This window comes from Marmota monax, unplaced genomic scaffold (assembly GCF_021218885.2).
Source record: "Marmota monax isolate L192 unplaced genomic scaffold, Marmota_monax_Labrador192_F-V1.1 WCK01_AAM20220418_F8-fsc00022, whole genome shotgun sequence".
NCBI lineage: Eukaryota > Metazoa > Chordata > Mammalia > Rodentia > Sciuridae > Marmota > Marmota monax.
In genome coordinates, this window is record NW_026695215.1 from 5,180,058 (window position 1) to 5,201,389 (window position 21,332).

The 21,332-nt window shown below is 44.3% G+C and overlaps 1 long non-coding RNA gene across 1 annotated transcript in view; it reads left to right on the forward strand.

The window, feature by feature from the left end:
- Nucleotides 1-17,358, forward strand: part of LOC124084535 (uncharacterized) — a 52,373-nt gene extending 35,015 nt beyond the window's left edge. Inside the window, exons 2-3 of the long non-coding RNA XR_006849131.2 lie at nucleotides 1,151-3,461; nucleotides 17,046-17,358. This is a non-coding gene — a long non-coding RNA (uncharacterized LOC124084535). The remainder of the gene's footprint in view (nucleotides 1-1,150; nucleotides 3,462-17,045) is intronic.
- Nucleotides 17,359-21,332: the final 3,974 nt, after the last annotated feature.

The following is a 21,332-nucleotide window of genomic DNA, read 5'->3' on the forward strand; positions in this document are numbered from 1 at the left end:
TACAATAGACTTTCTCTAGGCCTTTGTGTTCCAGCTTTGTTATGTGTCCTCGTCTACCTTTGCTGGGACAATCAGCAGAGACTCTGAGCACTGGATGCTTTCTACTTCAGCTCCAGGCGGGGAAACCCATCACAAGCTCAAAAACATACACAGGCAGTTCACTGATCATCACTCCAGGTGTGGGCTCTGTCACTAATGGTGTGATTAATTATTTGGTCAGTGAACTTCTGTAGGCTTCTCCAGTGTGAAGAGAGGATTGGGTAAGTAGCCTAGGCCCTCAGCAGCACCGTGCCTCTGGGAACTCTCCCTGTGACCGCCAGTCAAATCATCCTCAGGGCACATCTGGAACTCACAGCAATCTTTAGGTCTTAACTGTGTGAGACCATGTTTTACGAGCTTGGTCATGTTGGCTACCTTATTTTTTTCACATGTTGCTTCCAGCGCTGAGTACCCAAACCTGCTAGTGCTCTCAAATTACCATCAAATACATGGCGACCTGACATTCTGTTCTGGCCAGTCTAGTCTTTTTTGTTTTTGTTTTTGGTCAGAGAGAGGGTTGTTGCTTAAACAAGTAAGAAGGAACTCTCATGGGTGAGGAGAGGCTTGGGGACCTGTCAAGGGTTGTCACATGTAGGCCCCATGGCCGTGGTTAGGTCAGAGTTTGCTATTTGTTCCTGCTCCAGTGGCCCCACTGGTTCTAAGTTTTCTTCAGACAGATGGGCCTGAGGTTCAGAGGCCCAGATATTTGCTCAGGCTTGGACAGGAACAGACGGACTCACACACATCTTCTTTCTTGGAGTCCTTGAATGGACAAAAAGTAGGCCTTAGGCAGAAGAGAAGCACAGAGACCCAGAGACACACTGTGCAAAGGCTCAGAGTCAAGAGGGCAAAAAAAAAAACAGGATTGGGGGGAAAGTTAGAAAAGGAAGGAAGGAAAACAAATGAAGATAGAGAGCAGCTGAGTCCCAGGAACGACTGTGGACTCACCAGAGCAAAGATAAATGCATGAGCCCCAGGCAACAACCATGTGGCGGGATTCAGCACACACTGTCCTGTGCTCTAGTTTTCAGTGAGACTGGGCCAGCCACAAACCACTTCTAGTAGCCCCAAAGTTGACCACCCCTTTTTCTAACAGTTTCCTCTCCTGCAGAAACCTGAGGCCTCCGGATCTCATCAGGCAGAGGAATCTACATAATGTGACAAGGAATCTACATAATGTGACGACTTGACAATTCCACACTCCACGTTCTCCAGGTGCCTGCGTGTGGCGTGGTGAGCGCTCACCCTGTGAGCCAGCATGGGACAAGCACTCAGGACAGTTTGCTGGATGAAGCTGAGACACTGGGTCACTGGGTCACTCTGGCTGCCGAGCAGGTGAAAGAGTTTTTCAGATGTGCAGCGAGGTGTACCCAGTACAGGCCCGAGCAGAGGGAGCCTCGCAGCAGCTGAGGGAAGAAGGGGCTCATGTGTAGGAAGAACCCCAGGCAGCCACGGTCTTGCCTCTTGCTTGCTCTACTGCCTCCAGTTCAGACTGGGGGTCAAGGCCCCTGTGGAAGGCATGCCCTCCCAGCACCCACATCCCAACACGTGTGTTCAGACTGGTGAGGAGGACCCTGCTCCTTGACACACTCAGCGAGCCCACTCCTGGACTTTGCTGTCCTCAGAGACCAGGGGCGTCAGGGTCTCAACGATGCCAGGTCAGGGCATGCAGCACTGCTGCTGGGAGTCAGAAGGACTGTTGGCACAACGCCGATGCTGGTTGCTTGGTGAGGGAAGAGGGAAGCACGTGATAGGGACCATCCAGATGTCAGATTCTTCAGGGCCTCCTCCTAGAGGACCCCAGTCACCATGTGTCAAACAGAGTAACCTTCCAGGATGGCACATGTGGTCTGACAAGGGGCTTTGGAAGGTAGTTTCAGTCCGCTGTTGTTTTTTGTATGGATGACCTGGGGCCTCTGGGCTTTAGTTTTCCCATCTGCAAAATGGAGATGTTGATGTGTAATTTTGAGACAGACCATCTAAAAGCCATCGGCAAGAATGGAGGTCAAATGATTTCGATAATTGCAGCTGCACACGGGGCTAAAATAGTTCAATCTGAGAGTTGAGGGGGTGGGAGGTGAGAATGGCCTTAGATGAGGGGGCCTCACTGCCACTGAGGTCACCACCTTTGCCAGCACATGGAGACGGGCATGGTGACCTCCTCCCACCTCTGGTTGCTCATCACTTTGAGGCTTTGGCTCCTCGGATTTCCCTCAGCACTAATCACTCTTTTTTTTTTTTTATTGCTTATGGTCGTTTGTTGCTCTTCTCTATTTAGTTATGAAGTTGACCTTAAATGCAGTCCATAACATCCTATCCTTATCCTCTTTTTTAGTGAATTTTTTCCAACAGATAGTTATGGCAGTTTCAAAGCTTTAGCTGCAAATTTCAGAAATCCTAAATCAAGATAGCTTATATAATATTGGAGAGTTAATAGTTTGTTATTAAATGGCCCAGAGACAGATCTTCAGCCAAAGTTTGATCCAGAACCAAAGATGACATCTGGGACCAGTTTCGTTTCTCTCTTCTGTCCTCCCTCATACTAGCTTTTCTTCAAGCTGTTCCCCATCATGATCCTGAGATGACCACCGTGACTGCCAACTGCTTCAGTGTTCTCCTCCATCAGGAAAGAGTGCTTGCCCTTCCCAGCAAAACCCTCAAGATTTATTTATGTATTTTTCTTGCAGAGCTGGGGATGGAACCCAAGGCCGTGTGTGTGCTAGGCAAGCGCTCGACCACTGAGCTACTTTCCCAGTTCCCTCAGGATTGACTTTGACTGGTGAATTTAGGCTACATATCCACTTTGAATAAGTTTCTGGCCTAGGGAAATAATGCACTGAGTAATTTAGCCTAAGTGACATCCCCCATTGCTGGGGATGGAGGTAGGTTTCATTTTTTTTCAGAACCTCATTTCGGCGCTGATAAGGAAGCGAATGTGGAGACTCTGATGCTGAGGAGGCCACTAACCATGCTGCCTTCCATGAAGAACCACAAGGCCCAAATGCTTGAAGACTTTTCCATTTGAAAACCAGCGTGCGTACTGCTTAAACCAAGGTCAAGGCATCTGATGTGACACCAAGTGGCTTTCATCAACAGGCATGAGGAGCAGTCTGAACCTTTGCATTTTCTGATGTTACAAAACACTGGGTTCTGTACTTCAGTGCTCTCGCCAGGGAAGCTTTCTTGTTTGTGCATTTTAGCCATTTTCAACATGCTCTAAATTGAAACAGAGAATGTATTTTTTTCTTTCTAGTGTTAAAATCCAATAAGCAGCGGCACACTGCAGGAAGTCGGTCTAGCCACAGCAAATCTGTACTTGTTTTTGTGAGAGAGGATGGGAAGAATGAATATTTGCCCTGTGGCATCAATTTCCTGTTTAATGTTCTCCAAGAAGTGTTTGGAAAATGCCCAGCTACACAGATGTACGTAAATACCATACATAACTTGTTTCTGAGTGGGGGGGAGCAGTCTGTGAAGTGGGGACAGGGCTGGCTTGCTTGCCTCCAGATAGCTGGTAAGCAACTACCTTTGACCTGGTGATCTGGGGACTAGATTATCCGAGTTTGGCACTGGAAGGAAAGCAGCATAGGAATAGCGTGGCTTCTTAGACTATGTTCTTACTCGTGTGTGTGTGTGTGTGTGTGTGTGTGTGTGTGTATCAGGGATAGAACCCAGGGGTGCTTAATCACTGAGCCACATCTCCCTTTTTAAAATTTTATTTTGAGATTTTGAGAGAGGGCTTTGCTAAGTGGCTGAGGCTGGCCTTGAACTGGTGATTCTCCTGGAGTGGCTTCAATTACAGGTGTGTGCTATCGCACCTGGCTTGTTCTTATTCATTTAAGGCTACTTTTATCCCAAAGTTTGCATATTCTTATTGGAGATGGCCTATAAGAAATGTATATTAAGAGGATGGTTTTTAAAAACAAAACAGTTCCCTGCAAACAGAAGCCCATCTGTAAGACGGACAGACACAAATCTGTTTGTGCAAAGGTGTGCACACACTGCCTAGCGCCTCTTCCAGGGCAGTTTGTATGCCCCACACATGCCTTCAGATCATCTTATATAAAAGGCGATGGCTGGGTTGGAGGACCAAACTCTTATTTTTGTTTTAGCAACCAAGCTACAGGGCTACTCTAGAAGTTAAGACCTTGATCCACAAAGGAAGCTTTAGAGGTAAAGAATCTGTCCTCTCATATATAATTTTCAGATGCCTCCTAATAAGGCAAGGTGAGAAATGAAGCCTATGACCTGTTAAACACCTACGATGTGAACGGAAGGCCTTTCTATACATTGTGACCCATCCTCACAACATCCTGTGTTGTGCTCCCTCTCTCCTCCTCTTACAGATGAGGAAACTGGGACTTAGAGAAGGTAAACTACAGCTCAGGGGCTAGTGATGCCTGCATTAAACTCAGTGCGGGTCTGGTTGGTCCTGAAGCCTTATACATTCTTCTCAGATTTAGAAACTGTTACTCTAGCATTCACAGATGAGCCTCAGAAAATTCTCAAGAGCCTAGTTTTCTGTGTAAATCTGTAAGTGTGTGTTCATGTGTTCCTAACACTCATGGGATTTATCAGCTGTGTTTCTGGAGCCTGGCACAGACTTCTTCCCTCCCCTTTCCTTGTGCACCCCCCAACCTCAGCCCCTGGAAACTGCCACTCTGGTCTCTACTTCTGTGTGCTCAACTGACTTAGATTCCACCTGAACATGAGATAACATAAGACATGTCTTTCTGTGTGTTTTATTTCATTTAATGTAAAGTCCTCCAGGTTTGACTATGTTGTCACAAGTGACACACTTTCCTGTTTTTTAATTATTTGTTAGTAGCTGAAGAATACTCAGTTGTGTGTACATACCATGTTTTTAAAACACACCCTTTTCACCATGAACACTTTGTTTCCAAATCTTGGTCACTGTGAATGATGGTGTCTTAAAAAGAGGCGGCCCACCTCCCTTCAGCATATCGATTTCATTCCTTCGGGTCCACCCGGGAGTGGGATCACTGGAGTATGTGGTGTTTCTACTTTTGCTTTTTTTTTTTTTTGGAGAAACCTCCACACTGCTTTCCACAATGGCTGTGCTAATTTGCAACACCACCAACAGTGAACAGGGTTCCCTGAGCCCCGCAGCCTGGCCAACATGTGTTAATCTTTCATCTTTTTGATAACCGCCAGTGGCACAGGTGTGAGTTGATACCTCATTGTGGTTTTAATTTGCATTTCTCTGATGATTAGAGATGTTGAGCATTTTCGCATATCACTTTTGGCCATTTGTGATTCTTCTTTTGAGAAATGTCCTATTCCAGTCCTTTGCTCATTTTAAAATGGGGTTGTTTCGTTGTTGTTGAGTAGGCTGAGTCCCTGGTATGTTTTGGACACTAGCCCCTCTCCTCTGATGCATGGTGTGCAGATGTTTCCTTCTATCCCTGGAGCTGTCTTTTTACTACTGTGGCCCTCGCTGGGCAGAAGTTCTGGTGTCCCATGATTCTGTCTTTGTTGCTGTCATTGCTTGTGTTCTCAGGGTCCTACCCAAGAAATCCCTGCCCTGATCAATGTTTTGGAGCTTTTCCTGTTTCCTTCAGGTATAGTTTCAGGTCTCCCATCAGAGTCTTGGAAAGGTAGGCACATGATAAACATCTGTCCAGTGATCAATAGGGGTTCATGACACAAAGGTCTGGGAGCCACTGAACCTGGTATGGTTACACTTGTCCCATCATCTATGCAATGGCTTTGTTTTGGATACACGCAATCATTCTTTAAAAAACAAATGTTTAAAAATGCAAGATTTTGTTAACAGGCCATTTGAAACTATTTGATATTCATATAAAAAGATTAAAAAGTTTAGACAATATCGTCCAAGGATGGTTTTTCTTAAAGCACACCAGTGCAAAGGTCCCTGGAAACTCTGAAGACCCACACCTAGAACAGAGATATCATGTGAGCTACAAACTCACACCACATTTGTAATTTGAAACTTTGTATTAGCCACATTTTAAGAAGTAAAAAGAAATAGGTAAAACTAATTTTAATAATACATTTTGTTTAACTCAATACATCTATCTACAAATATTAGCATTTCAGTGGGCGAGCAATGGCAAAGATCTTTGAGTTATTTTACATTATTTTTTTCACACTCAATTTTACATATTCGATGTGTATTTTACCCTCATTTCAAGGGTCACCTGGGTTTGTGGCCACCATAAGGAAGAAGGCCACATGGAGACTTGGGTAGGTAAAAGCCGGGGCAAGGCTGACCAAGCTGGAGAAGGGTTTGGGCCTGTGGGGACACACTTTGGTGATCCCAGGTAGAGGGGTGTTGGGTCAGGCCGCTGCTCACGTTGCCAATATTGCAGATTTTCAGGTGGTTATGGAGGCACAGCCCCCGGCATTTCAGCAGAAGTCTTCCTTTTCCCAGAGTCGCTGTCTTTTCCTTTGAAACGGACGCACAGATCCTGCGCACACTAGGGGAAGATGTGATGCCCAGTAACTAAGTTACACCCCATAATTACAATAATTTGTTCTTCACCTGGAACAGAGGATCCAGGTGTTTTATGGCACAGGATGGAGGTAGTCCTGGCCCCTTGGGGGAAGAGGACAGGACAGAGGCCCCAGAGCTGCATCCCTCCCCACCTGAGGATAAAAGAAGGAGGCTGCAGGGAGCCTGAGGACAGAGGTTTGAGGACAGACCAGGCCACAGAAGAGCCTGGAGTTTTGTTCTGACCTTGACCAGCTTTGCTTATAGTTCCTTCCTGTCTCTTGATGTCATCAAGGGTTTCGCACAGGGTGTGGCCCTGCTCTCTCCAAAGCCCTGGCATTCAGCACACTTACCACACCTCTGTCACCAGCCAGAGCAGCCTCGTGATCTGGAAACCACACTCATTCTGAACTTTTCAGTGACTCCACATGACGGGCATAATGTTGTCTTCCTCCATAAGAATCTTAAATCCATTTGGGAGGTTACAGTTAGGTTTGCATGGGTACCATACCTAGAATTCCCCAAACTGAGGAATTATCTGAATCCATAGGACACAATTTCATTTTATCCATTTGCTTTTGGCTGATGTTGGATGTAAACTTTAAAGGAAAAAATACCTATGCCACTGAGGAAAGTAGATAACCTGTTCATTTGACAAATTGTAACAACATCACAGGATCCTGATAAATTATGAAACATTGATGAGGTAAACTCAAACTTTCAGAGAGTAGAATGACACTCTGCACCCATATGAGTGTTGAAAAACGCTGCCATCACTATTACCCACCTCTACTGTTACCGCCACCATCACCATCATCACCAGCACTGACACCCCATAAATAATGCCATTGCCACTATCACTAGTGTAGCCACCACCACCGTTACTACCACCACCATCACCAGCACCCTCACAAGCCTTGCCACCACTGTCATTGTTACCATGGCCACCATCACTAGCGCTGTTGCCAATACACCTTTCTTTCATCAGTCCATTGGGGAAAGAACCTAGCAAAAGAATGTCTGACAGGGAATATCCTCTGCACTGGGGGCCACATCTTCCTAGCAGGTTAAGGGGCATGGGGTGGTGTGAACTGGAAAGTGCAGTGTTTGTAAACCGACCCACAATCCTAGCCATGTCTTGCTCTTCTTCAATGACGTCAAGTGACATTGCTTCCTGAACTAAGAAAGCAATCGGAGACAGCTGAACTCCCATGGGGAATGAGGAGATGAGAATGCTTAATTCTTCATTCATAATGGAGAGAGTCAGCATGTGGAGGAGCGGACGGGTGGGTGATGACTCATGTTCCCTGCACAGGGTACAACCCCCGAATAAGGAGGCTGTTCCTACAGGCATATATGAAAACAAGGCTCAGGATTGCAGTCACCAGCCGTGGAAGATCTCTGACTCATGTGGTTGATTTCTAATTCCTTCTGTGGCAGAGCCGTGCCCCGATTATGGCCAGTGTGTAAGCTTGAGCAGCTGAGGAGGACAGATCTGGAGCAAGTTTCCCAATTCTTTGAGTTTCAGCGTCTTCTGCCAATTGGGCTCATTCAGATTAAGGTAGAAATGCATCATTCATCACACAGGATCCTCAATACTTACCAGGAATGATGCTGTGCTTTCCTCATCTCTCTCAACCCCCTCTGCTTCCCTGGGAAAGAGGTATTATCACCATCTTCATCTGACAAATGCAGAAACCAAGCTCAGCAAGAAGGTCACAGAAGACTTCTACTGTACAATGAGGTTTCTTGAACATGCAAGCCATGTGATCTGCAAACGTTTACACATCAATGGGAGATGAAAATTGCCCAAACCCCAAATAGAAATACATATAGAAAAGCTCACCAAGCTGGAACAACTGGACCATTTCAAAGGAAATGCAGTTTGATTATTTTCAAGTACATACAGTAACCAGAAAAATCACTAACAAGTGCTGGTGGTTCAGGCCCAGATTTAGTCAACAGATAAAAACAATTACCATGTCTAAGATATTCTGGTCTTGCTTATACTTTGAATAAGTGTTTTACAAATAAAAGAAACCTCAAGTGTTGCAAAACAAATTATTTTCTTTGGTAAGTAAATGATTCTTTTCAAATACTATTTATACTATTCATTTACTTACTAAGCCATTTTTCATAGATAGCACAGGGTATACACTTCAGCTCAGTTCCTTTAAAAAGGAAAGATTAAAAATGTCCAGATCAAAAAGCTTTTATTGTAAATGTTGAAATTTCTCAACAGATTAACTTATTTGTCTTTTAGTTCTCTAGAGTATGATGTTTTGAATAAATGTAAATTTATAACATGCGCAGAATTTTTGAGAAATGCAATATTTTCTCAAGTTACATGTTTTTATCATTCCTGAGTATCCTTTATAATAGAATGGAAAGACGGAGAAGGTAGGGTTCTGACTCTGGGCTTTGACAACATTGCTAGTAGGTCTGCTCCATTCGCTTTGGTGGACCAGATTCGGCCTGGCTTGGGGCATGTCTCGGGGGTGTGGGATCTGTCAGCTGTTAACCCATGGAAAATACGTGAAATGTGTTCCCCCTTAAAGTTAATGAATTATTGCAAACTGAAAAATGGGATTTATTAAATATGGTGGTCCTGGACCGTGCCAAATCATTGTGGTTTTTTGGGAACACAGCAAGGTAGCCAGTGGTATTGCAGTGCGGGGTCGCAGCCCGTCCAGCTGTGGAGCACATGATCCTTACTTGGGAGGACAAATGGCAATATTTTTCTATCCCTGGAGTACATTCTGCTCTTGATATGCCTGCATAACCACAACGAACATTTAGTGGGAGTTGCATACAACGGAGACTCAAGGACTACACTTCTGTCGCCCAAACGAAAATTCCTTTGGTTGATCTCTGTCCAGAGCAAGATTTTCCCTATCACACAAACAACTATGTTTGTATTTTAACTCCATTTTGTCAGGATGTCTTTCTTTATAAAAGCCAACCAAACATCTGTAATAAATTTTTGATGATGTGGTAGTTGGTTTTCACTGCATATTTATGGATTCAACCAAATTCAAAGTTCAGTAAACACATTTTAATCGCCTGTTTTCTGACCAGCAGTGTGACCTGCATAGGCAATGGAAGAGCAACAGACTGTGTCCCCTGTGAACTTTCTGTTTGGAGAGATATGTCATGTGCAGCTAGAACCATGAACACACAGAGCGGAAGAGACCTTGGGGATCATGCTGTCTTGGGGTTCAGTGTGCAAACTCAGAGTTTGCACAACTAGTAAAGCATAGAGACTGGTTGGCACTATGTCCTGTGTCTGTACCCAGTGCTAAGGGACAGCTTCTTTCTTACTTGGTAAGTTTTCTGGCTTGCAGAATGTGGGTCTCTTGTTGCCTAATCTGACTTTTTTCAGAGGCTAGGATTCCAAGTGTCCTAAAATTTCCCAATTTTTCAACCTTGCCAACTAATTTGAGTTTTCCTAAGATTAAATGAAACACATCTGTGAGCCTTATCCTACCTCTGGCCTGCCGTTTTGCAGCCTCTGGTCTAGAGTAATCCTTCTATTTTTGTAGATGTAGAAAATGGCTTTCCAAAGCATGGGCGCTATTATCAGGACTCCCAGTTCAAAGCTCTGTCACTAACTACACCTTTGCTCAACAAGAAAACAACCAGATGACTCACAAAGAAAGACACTGTAGTTACAAAGCGACATGTTAAAAGTCTCTTAGGAAAACGAAATTAGGGTGGGAGGAGAAATTAGGTGGGAGGAGAAGAAATGGAGAGTTCATGGCAGGAAGAATTGAAGGAGGTTTTTGCAAATGACCTTCAAGCTAGATCTTGAAGTAAGCGACTGATAAATATTGACAAAAGAACAACAAAGAGGTAGAGGAGAATAAAGTGAGGAAAATACATGGCTAGGGATTTACAAATGGCTTTGCAAGACAGCACAGAGAACAGCTGGCCTGGCTGGGGAGGAAAAGTCAGGCCACTCATTCATTCAACAAATATTTTTTAAGTTCAAATATGTTCCAGGCACTGTTCTAGGCTATAGGGATACAAAAGTGCACAGGAGAGCAAGTTCCAGGCTCCATGTGGGTTATTTATTCCAGTGGTAGACAGATGACAACCAAGTGAACTAGGGTAAGATAATACGAATAAAATAAAACTAAGAAACGTAAGTAAAGCAGCTGTGAGTGTCCCAAATTCACTGGGATGGTCAGGGAAGGCCTCTCTGATGAGATGGCATTGTGCAGAGTCTCTAGTGATTAGGAACCAGTCATGCAATGAACTGAACAAGGAGCTCTCGAGGCAGAGGGAGAGACAGGTGCCCAGGGCCTCTGGTGGGAAGGAACGGAAAGAACGAGTGTGGCTACTGCTGAGGGGGGGTTTGGTAACCGTGGTGGAAAATGAGTCCGAAAGACAGGCAGGTACCTCTCAGGCCTTGGTAAGGAATTTGGAATAAAATAAGGTTTCTTGCAGGGAGGAAGCATAAGCTGATTGTCGATAGAGCATTTCCAGCCCAGATGTAGTTATCACTTGACACCTAGTAAGAAAAGAGGCAGATCATGATGGTGGTGGAATTGAAGCTGGGGAGACAGTTGGTTTCTAGGAGATGCTATAGATTCTTATGGGCAGAGCAAGGATGAATACAGGGCCTGGGGTCTCTGCTGTCCAGAGAGCAGAAGGATTTCAGCCAAAAGTGGTGGAAAAAGTGAAGAAGAGGAAGCACTCTTCAATGAACACTCAGCCGGAGGACTCCATGCAGGTCCCAGCGAAGGAAAAGAGCAGAACTACGGACAGGAGCTGCCGAGTCTCAGAGCAGGAGTTCCTGTTGGAAGTGGCCTTGGTGATGAAGATGAGAGGATCCTATCTGGACTTTATCTTTTAGGGAGTCCTGAGACATGTCTTATAGGCAACCAGAAATACACAAGTAGAGAGGCCTGGGACTGAAAGGACAGGGCAGGAGAAAAAAACCGAAAGTGCTCTTTGTATCAGTTGAAATGGAGGCTAACAAGAAGCGGATCTTCCCGAAGGAATACAAGGAGGAGAAGCCAGTCGGAGACCAAACTGAATATATCCCAGCACAAGTAGGCATTTGTCGTTTTGTTTTTTAGACTGATCTGTTGGTTTAAGGGAAAAAGTCAAAGACCTTTGTGAATTTGGACTTGGAAAAAAATAGCTTGCTGGAAGTCAGAGGCTATTCTTTATTGATTTAATAAACACAAATGTTTTATGATAAGGAAGTATGATCTAGAACAAACTTTAAAGACACATTCAATTTAGGCTCAGTTGGATGGCTTCTAATATTTTCCTGAAAACTCCAATTTCACTATGGAGTCTAAGGCTGATAGTCCTGAGCTTAAAAGCTCTCAGTTTGCAAACAAAACAAAACAAAACTTCAGGCAGTCTTTTTAAACATGTATTTTTATTTTTAATTGCCATTATAGTAAATGTATATATTTATGGGGTAGAGTATAACATTTTAATACATGCATGGAATGTGTAAGGATCAGATCAGTGTAACTGACATATCTATTACCTCAGACATTTATCTTTGTGTTGGGAACATTCAAAACCCTCTCTACTATCTATTTTGAAATATTGAGTTAATCGTTGACAACCATTGTTATCCTACCATGCTATAGGACATTAGAAGTTGTTCCTCTCATCCAACTGCTGTAACCTCTGTAAGCACAACCTCCCCTTCCTGCCATCTCCCTCCCCCAGATCCTCCCCAGACTCTGGTAACCACTATTCTATTCCCTACTTCTTTGAGGTCAACTGCTTAGCTTCCACGTGTGTTAGTCAGTTTTCCATGACTGTAATACCTGAGTAACCAACTTAAAAAGAGGTTTATTTTGGCTCTCAGTTTCAGAGGAACCAGTCCCTGATTAGGTGGCCCTGTGGCTTGCAGCTTGTGGTGAGTCAGCACATGGTAGATCAACCTACTCTGGACAGCTAGGAACCAAAACGAGAGGAAGAGGATGGGCCAGAGGCACAAGGCCCCCTTTAAGGGCACGCCCTCCTATGTCTAGAAGACTTGTAACTGGGCCCAACCTCTGAAAGATTTCACACCTCTCAGGACACCATGGTCTGGGCACCAATCCCAAGCCTTTAACATGTGGGCCTTTGGAAGTCTTATCCAAACTGTAGCCACCTGTAAGGGAGAACACGTCCTACCTGTCTTTGTGTGCCTGACCTATTTCACTTAACATAAAGTCCTCCAGTGCTGGCTGTGTTGCTGCAAATGGCAGAATTTCATTCTTCTTATGGCTGAATAGTATTCCACTGGGCCATATACCATGTTTTCTTTATCCATTCATCTGTCAGTAGACACTAAGGTTCATTGTCTTGGCTCTTGTGAATAGAGCTGCCATAAACATGGGAGTATAGATGTCTCTTAGGCATATTCTCTTCAATTCTTGGATTTATACCCAGTGGTATGATTGCTGAATCATATGGTGGTTCTATTTCTAGGTTTTTGGGTTCTCTCTCTCTCTCTCTCTCTCTCTGTGTGTGTGTGTGTGGTGCTGGGGATTATACCCAGGGCCTTGTGCATACCAGCTCTATCAGCTGAGCTATACCCCAGACCTATTTCTAGTTTTTTTTTTTTTTTTAATAATTTTTTATTCTTTTTTTTTTTAATATTTATTTTTTAGTTTTTGGCGGACACAACATCTTTGTTTGTATGTGGTGCTGAGGATCGAACCCGGGCCGCACGCATGCCAGGCGAGCACACTACCGCTTGAGCCACATCCCCAGCCCCTCTAGTTTTTTTTTTTGAGGAAACTCCACAGTTTTCCATAATGGCTGCACTAATTTACATTCTTACCAACAGTGCATGAGAGTTCCCCTTTCTCTACACCCTCACCAGAGTTTGTTAGTTGTTTTTTTGATGACAGCCGTTCTAACTGGAGTCCCACGATATCTCTTTGTGGTTTTGATTTGCATTTCCCTGATTGCTGATGTTGGGCACCTTTCCTACACCTGTTGGCCATTTGTATACCCTCTTTTGAGAAATGTCTATTTAGGTCCCTTGCCCATTTTTAAATCAGATGATTTGTTTTGGGTTTTTTTTTTTCTTTCGCTGTTGAATTGTTTGAGTTTCTTATATGTTCCGTGAAATAATCCCTTGCTAGATGGAGAATCTGCAGTTATCTCCTTCTGATCCACAGGAGCTGTTCTTTCTCTGTCCAGTGCTTCCTCCATTCTGCAGAAGACTATGGTTGGGTGAAACCCTGTCACCTTTGCTTTTGTCACCATACTTTTGGGGTCATATCCAAAGAATCTGCCCAGACCAAAGTCCTGGATCAATTTCTCAGGCAGCCTTTTAAACCAGCTCTTTAACCATGAAAAAATATTAATTTTATCTTTCAACAAAAGTTAAATTTGACAAGGTCTTTACTAGTAGGAGAGTAATTGTTTTAGTCTAGCACAGAGCAGGAGATAATGTAAAGAAGCAGGATTTGAGTGTTGGACCCATGACTACTGTCAGTCAATTCCTCTTAAAAAGAGGAATCAGCACCATCAATTGATTAAGGTGGGAAAAAGCAATGACTAGCATTGCCATTCGAGTTGCCACTGTGTGTCTTCTTCAAAGAAATTCAAAGAAAATTAACGAGACCACTCAAGAAAATTCTAAAGGAATTTTTTAAAACTATTTTTTAAAAATGTTTCTTTTATTATTTTTTTATTTGTGTTTGGGAAAACTACTATTGTTTTGTAAACATTACATGTTTGCCAGTGTTCATCATTAAGAATCAAAACAGCATAAATCTGAATGTAGGGAAAATCATCTCAATTTCCACCCCATGACATTATCATTTTTAAGAGTATAAAAATATTTTCCAGGTGGGAGGATGGGTAGGTAAAAATGTAGTAGGGATTTGGAGGCTGAGGCAGGAGGATCACGAGTTCAAAGCCAGCCTCAGCAAAAGTGAGGTGCTCAGCAACTCAGTGAGACCCTGTCTCTAAATAAAATACAAAATAGGGCTGGGGATGTGGCTCAGTGCTGGAGAGTCCCTGAGTTCAATCCCCAGTACCAAAAGAGGAGTAGGGAGATAGAGAATTGTTTTATCTTATGTTTTTGGTGCTTGGATGGAACCGGGAACGCACATGCGTGAGGCAGTGCCCTACCACTGAGTTCTACCCCTAGCCCGGAGAATGGCTTTTAAAAAAGTTGGATTCTGTGGTGCTTTGTACAATGTATTACATGTAATTTGACCTGGATTTCAATACAGTAAAAAGAAAAAGAAAAGGCAAAAATAAGTTGAAAAAAAGGTAGAATAAATATTGGGAACCCTGAGAGGCCCTTGCTCTTTGGCCTCGGTGACCCTGTACAAGGTGTGCTAATTTGTGATTTAATAGACATTGATCAGGTTTATGTGCATTACGTTAAGGTACATGTTGAACACTTCCTTTTATATATTACCCTCATTAACTTTCATGTTTAATCCAATTCAGTTATAGTGTATGGGAGCGTCTTTTGTGGGAACATACTTTCCATTGATACAGGCTAAAAGCTGGGAGAGATAAAATGATCCAGGAAGTTCTCTCTTTGCATGATCCAGGATATGCATGAACTTCATCTACCACATTTTCATTAAATAATGCCTGTTCTCCACTAAGAATTCAAGTTTCAGTTACCAAGGTCTATTCATCATTAACTGTATAAAGTACAAACTCCGCTACACACAAATCACTATGTAAATAGCGAATGCACATCAGGATCCCTGGACAACAAGTCACTTCCTAGAGACAGGGATGGGCCCCTATGTGTCTGTGGTTGTCACCCTTAGAGAGCAAGGCGAGCAGCTATGTTTCCTGCTTATCTCCCAGTGATTCTCCCTGGTGATATTTCTGCAAGGGGCTATCAAAGGAGTGAATCGAAACAGAGATGAAAGTGCAGGAGGAAATGAAAAGTGACGGTGCTGGAGGTGCCACTTGAGTTCAGGGTGGATGGCGCCACTGAGGACAGAGCTGATGGGGCCACTGGGACACTGCAGGGTTTGCAGAGCCTCTGGGTCTGCAGCTGGGCAGGATGCAGGAAAACACTTCACATTAAAGAAACCTTCGGAGAAATGTCCTGACGGTAAAAGGGCAGACACTACACTGTGGGGAAGGAATCTAAACGTAGAAAGGAACATGACAAGGTGCCACGTGTAGGAAAGAGATGGTGAGCTGTGTAGAGGAAAGACCAGTGCTGTGGGCTGCCCTGGATGAGTTCTGGAAGAAGCAGGGTGCTGGAGTCTGCGGTGTCTCTAAGGTTTTCATTAAGGTGCACTGAGGACACGTCAGTTTTGTTGTTTTCATTTTCCTGTACATTCACAATCGACTATGGGAGAGATTTTTATGTTCTCACAAGCCTCTTTCAAGTTCTGGAATGATCATTCATGCTGATATTGAAACTGCTTCCCACGGCCCTGCGGGCGGGTGGTTTCCACAGTCCTCATCTGCTGTGCAAAGACAGCTCGGCCTGGACTTCATGTATCGTGCAGATTAGCACGAATATATATTTTTGTCCCCATATCATGTATCTTGACTCCCTCGTTAGATTTTAAGCTACTTACTTGCAGGAATAAGACCTTCTACATTGCCCACTCCACCTGGCATAGCACTGAACATTTGCTAAGTACTTAGTTGACTTCTTAATCACTTATTCTTATGGTGAATGACCGGGTATTAGTAAAGTGTGAAGTCATAATAATAAATACTATTTGTTTCATTAGAGAGTAAGTTTTTCCCATTTTATTTTTCACAGTTAGGGCTACAAAATATGGCCCCAGATTGTTTCCTGCCAGTTCCAGGTGTCTGTTCCTGTGGAGGAGGAAGCCAATGGTGGGGGATCTGCCTTTGTACAACCTGTGCCAGCTCAGGGCAGCCTGGTACAATCTCTAGCCCCTTAAACAATGCCTGCCACGGCAGAGGCACATCATGGATGATTTAAATAAAAATTATTATGACTGTGCATTGCACATTACTCTGTGCCAGATGTTTTACATTCATTTTCTCATTTAATCCTTATGATAATTCTATGGCCCCCATATTACAGATGAGAAAAGCTTGGCTCAGATATTAAGTGCCTCACCCAGAATGGGCATGTTGGAGCTGGAAGTTGAATCAGGGCTGTCTTTCTGTGTCTGGGCCATTACCCTGATGATAAGCTGGCAGCAGGGCCATCGTGTGATGTAGAAATGGGTTATAGGGAAAGATGATACGAGTAAATGATCTCTTCCAATTCATTCTTTTTCTTTTTAAATCATGGAGGAATATTTCTTGCCAGATTTATTTTTGAAATTATTCCAGTTATAATTTCTTTTAAGATATTTCTTTTTAAAAGCCCTTTAAAAAAACACAAAATGTAATTCCTATAATGATAGCTTGAAATAGAAACAGCCATCAATCACATGATGACTATTTAGAAAAACCTCTGTTCGTGGGCCACTTTATGAAGTTTTTCTGTTCTATAAACTAGGGGTATGTGTGCACAACACTGCTTACATTTTAAAACAAGTTCAAGTTAAAAGAAACCCATTTGTTCTGCGTTGGTGTCCCCCCCCAGGAGCTCTAGGTCGTTCTGGCTGATGTGAGGGCTGCAGGGAGAGGTGTCGCTGCAGCTCGTACGCCCTGCGTGCTTCTGCTCACTTTCACTTCCTGCCTAAGCAGCAGCACCTCACATGGACCACAGAAGGCTTCCTGGAAGACATGCCCTATTGCACGTGAGGATTCAAGAGCCAACTGGGCCCCGGTGGATGCCATGGAACCAGCTGGCAGACCTGCGACTGTGGAGAGCTCTCCTCATGCTCAGCTTGGCAAAGCTGCTCCTCTTGCTTGTTCTCCTTTTCTTTGTACATAATAAAATGGGCTTTTGATTACTCTTCTCCCCAGAAAATATACATATATATGCTGTTTGGTGGAAGACTTGAGTCCACTGTTGAACAGAAATGTGTCTTTCTGTCTGTTTCTCTCTGCTTCCAGTTTCTCAATCTCTGTCTCCCCTTTCCTCTTGTATCCCAAGGATTCTGTTATAAAAGCTTGTGTGTGAGAACGAGACCTTTGTTCTCTAGACTTCTTGCTGTGTGCAATTCACAATTCCCTTTCTGCCCTTGGCCTTCCTTCAGATCTTCACAGTTGTCTTCCTCTTTTTTAAGCCAGATCCCTTCATTTAGAAGATCAATTGCACCAGCCAGGTAACACGGTATGTGCAACAACCATGTTGGGACTGGAAACAACCCATCAATCACTCAACAGTTACCTGTTGATCACCTACTATGTGCAAGGCCTGGAGATGAGGTCATCTTCATTAAGCTGACATTTTAGTGGAAAGGACATTAAAAAAAAAAAGTGAACAAATAAGTAGAAAGAATAAGGAATATAAGTTCTGCTTGAAGAGCAGGAGGCCAGAGTGGCTGAAGAGGGTGCACAAGGAATGGATGTGGAGAAAGTGAAGAAGGGAACAACCGAGGGCTGATTGCTGAGGTCTCTGTAGGCCTATAGGAGGAATTTGGGTTTTATTTCAAATGGGCCAAGGGAGCTCCAAGACGATAACAAGAGTGATATAGACCAACGTGCATTTTTGTTATTTTAAAATAATTATTTATTTATTTACTTACTTTTTTTGGTGGTACTGGGCAATAGCCCAGGGCCTGGTGACTACTAAGCAAGTACTCTACCACTGAGCTATATACCCCCAGCCCTGCCAATGTGTATTTTCAAAAGTTTACTCAGTCTATATGTGGGAAGGATTTTAGGAGGTGGGATGATGTTATGGTTTGGATGTGAGGTGTCCCCCAAAAGCTCATGTGTGAAACAGTGCAAGAAAGTTTAGAGGAGAAATGATTGTCATGGAATCCTTAACCTGACCAGTGAATTAATCCACTGATAGGGATTAACTGAGTGGTAACTGAAGGTGGGTAGGGTGTGGCTGGAGAAGGTGGGTCCCTGGGGGTGTGCCTTTGGGGTTTATATTTTGTATCTGGAGAGTGGGGTCTCTCTCTCTCTCTCTCTCTCTCTCTCTCTTTGCTTTCTGATCATCATGTGAGCTGCTTCCCTTTACCACACTCTTCCACCATGATATTTTGCCTTACCTCCAGCCCCAAAGAACGGAGTCTGCTGTCTATGGACTGAGACGTCTGAAACCAAATGACTTTTTCTCCTCTAAAATTGTTCTTGTCAGGTTTTTTAGTCTCAGCAGCAAAAGAGCTGACTAAAACAGATGATAAATATGGGAAGGCTAATTGGGGGGTGGATGTGGCTTGACTAGGTGATTACAGTAGAGATGGGGACAAAGTGGACAGATGTAGAATATATTCTGGAAGTAGAACCACCATGACTTGCTGATGAAGTAGAAATGGGAGATAGGAGAAAGCAAGAAGTAAAGAGTGACCATCAGGGTTTGGCTTCACTGCTGTGGCATATTTACAGGGACAGGGAAGAACAGGGAAGAGCAGGCTGGGGTGAGCAATGAGGGGCTCTGTGAATGTGCTCCTGGGGAGATGCCTGCTAGATATCCCAGGGAGGTGTGCAGAGTAGAGCGTGGAGCCTTTAGTTTGGAGAAAAATTTAAAGAGCAAATAGATTAAGAGAAATCGAAATGTATTCACCTTGAAATGAGAGTTGTGTCTGCATTTATTCCTGTCTAGATCCATCTCCTCCTTTGGGAAAACACAGGGACAGATGGATGGCAGTTGGTACTCCAGGGCACTCCGACACTTGCTATCAACTTATGTAGACAGTGATTCTCAGAGCAGCATTTTCAAAGTGTGCATCCCAGGAATGCCCCTATTTCCCAGTGGATTCGGGAGTTAGACTGGATGGATTGGCCCAATTCCATCCCTTAATAACTCTGTGGCAGTTTATTTGATTCTCCACATCTTGGTGTCCTTGTGTGTAAAAAAGAGAGGGTATTGATCTCTCAAGTAGATTTCATCAGGGACCCCTGCAGTGCTGAGTGTAAATCATGGAGAGGGAGATGGGAGAGCAGGAAAGGGACCTTGTCTGTGGCTCCTGAAGCTGCCCTGGGCCTGGGATGGACTGGTCCAGCAGGGGCTGCTCAGGTGCTCAGTTCAGTGCTGTGGAGGGACGCTTTTCACAGTATCCTCTACTGGGACACGTACAGTGAAGATGGGAGTGGCTGGCAACCTGGGGGACTGTTCATTGAGCTCAGAGGAGGGTGTGGGGCTGCTCTGAGCCTTAGCCTTGGCCTATTAAGACCTTTCTGAGAGAGACACTTACTCGTTGTTCAGAACAAAGTGCCCAGGGCAGCAGTCCTCAATCTTAAGTGTGCATCAGAATCCCTGTGAGCTTGTTCCAGAGTGGGTGGCTGGGCCCTATCCCAGAAGTTCAAATAAAGAAGGTGTTGGGAAAGTCCCAAGAATCTCATTCCCACAGGCTTTCAGGAGATGCTGATGCTCTGAGGACCACGCTTGCAGAATCACTGCCCTCAGGCATTGTCGAGACTTGGAAACAGGTGTGAGTGACCTCATAGTCTGTACCTGTCCCAGGCAGGAGTAATCCATGTAGAAGAGAGTGTTAACAGTGAACCCGACATCCTCACACCATGGGGAAAACCAGCTTCTAAATTCATGTCTTTCAGCATGAGAGAGAGAATTGAATCCTGGCTCTCAATACCAATTGTATCACCAATTAACACAAAAAACAGAGAGAAGCAGAACACAGCCCTAAAAAGCACCTCTCCCTACACAGTGCACTAGTCCTGGGCATGGCCTCCCCTCAAGCACCTCTGCGTCCTCCACAGATTACTTCTAACACAGGGACTGGTCCCGGCAGCGGGCCAGAGCTGAAGACTTCCACTTCTCTGCTGCATCCAATATGGCACCTCCTGTGGGGATGTGAGTGGGGAACTGTAAACTTCACATCCACGTTTGCCAGCTCACCTTGGGAGCCAACTGTGATCATGGGAGAGAAAAATCTTAGTTTCTCTTAGTCTTAGCCTCCAAGAGCTATTTCATCCCCATTTCACAGACAGCTAAGGAAAAGGCACTTTTGTTCTTTGATTTGTTCCGAATTATGCTCCTTTTCTCCCTTGGACTGTTTAGGCTGTTGTTGACAAAGATACCACAGACTGGTGGCTAATGGGCTACGGACTAAGTTCTCACAGATCTGGGATGGGAAGCCAAGGTGGTGTGTCAGCATGATGGTTCTGCTAGGGCTGCCTCAGGGTTGCAGAAAGATGCCTTCTTGTCATATCCTCATGTAGTAGGAGCAGAGGACAGCAGGCTTGCTCGCGGCCCTCTCAGGGGGTACTGATCCTGTCCAGGAGGGCTCTGCCCTTATGCTCTCATCCCACCCTAGTACTGCCCAAAGGCCTCACCTCCTGATACCGTCACCCTGACAGAGTCTCCAGGCATAAATTCTGGGGAGGCACCAATATTCAGTAGCCCTGCCCTCCTGTTTCCTGAAAGAGAGTCAGTGTGAAATTGCTCCATCTGTGTCCTCTGGTCCTAAGTCCTTTCAGAACCTGAATTGTTCCCTTGGAAGCTTAATGATGTCTGATCGACACCCAAATCTTCTGTCTCATCATGTCACAATTTCCCCCACTCCCCCAATACCCCTATTGTTTCTCCTCTGCTTTCTGGAATTTATGGCTGTATAACTCAGGTCAGGCTGAGTTATGCTGCAATAACAATTGACCCTGATATTTTAGTCACTTACAATGAATCTGTTTCTTTTTCATGTTAATTTCTCATTCATGTTTATAGCAGGACAGCCTCAAATCTGTTCCACTGGACCCAATTTCCCCCTTGTAATCCAAGCCATTATTGGTTTCTTTGGATTCTACAAAGGATCCAAAGCCATCTTTCACTGAGAGACTGAGGAAGGGAAAAAGA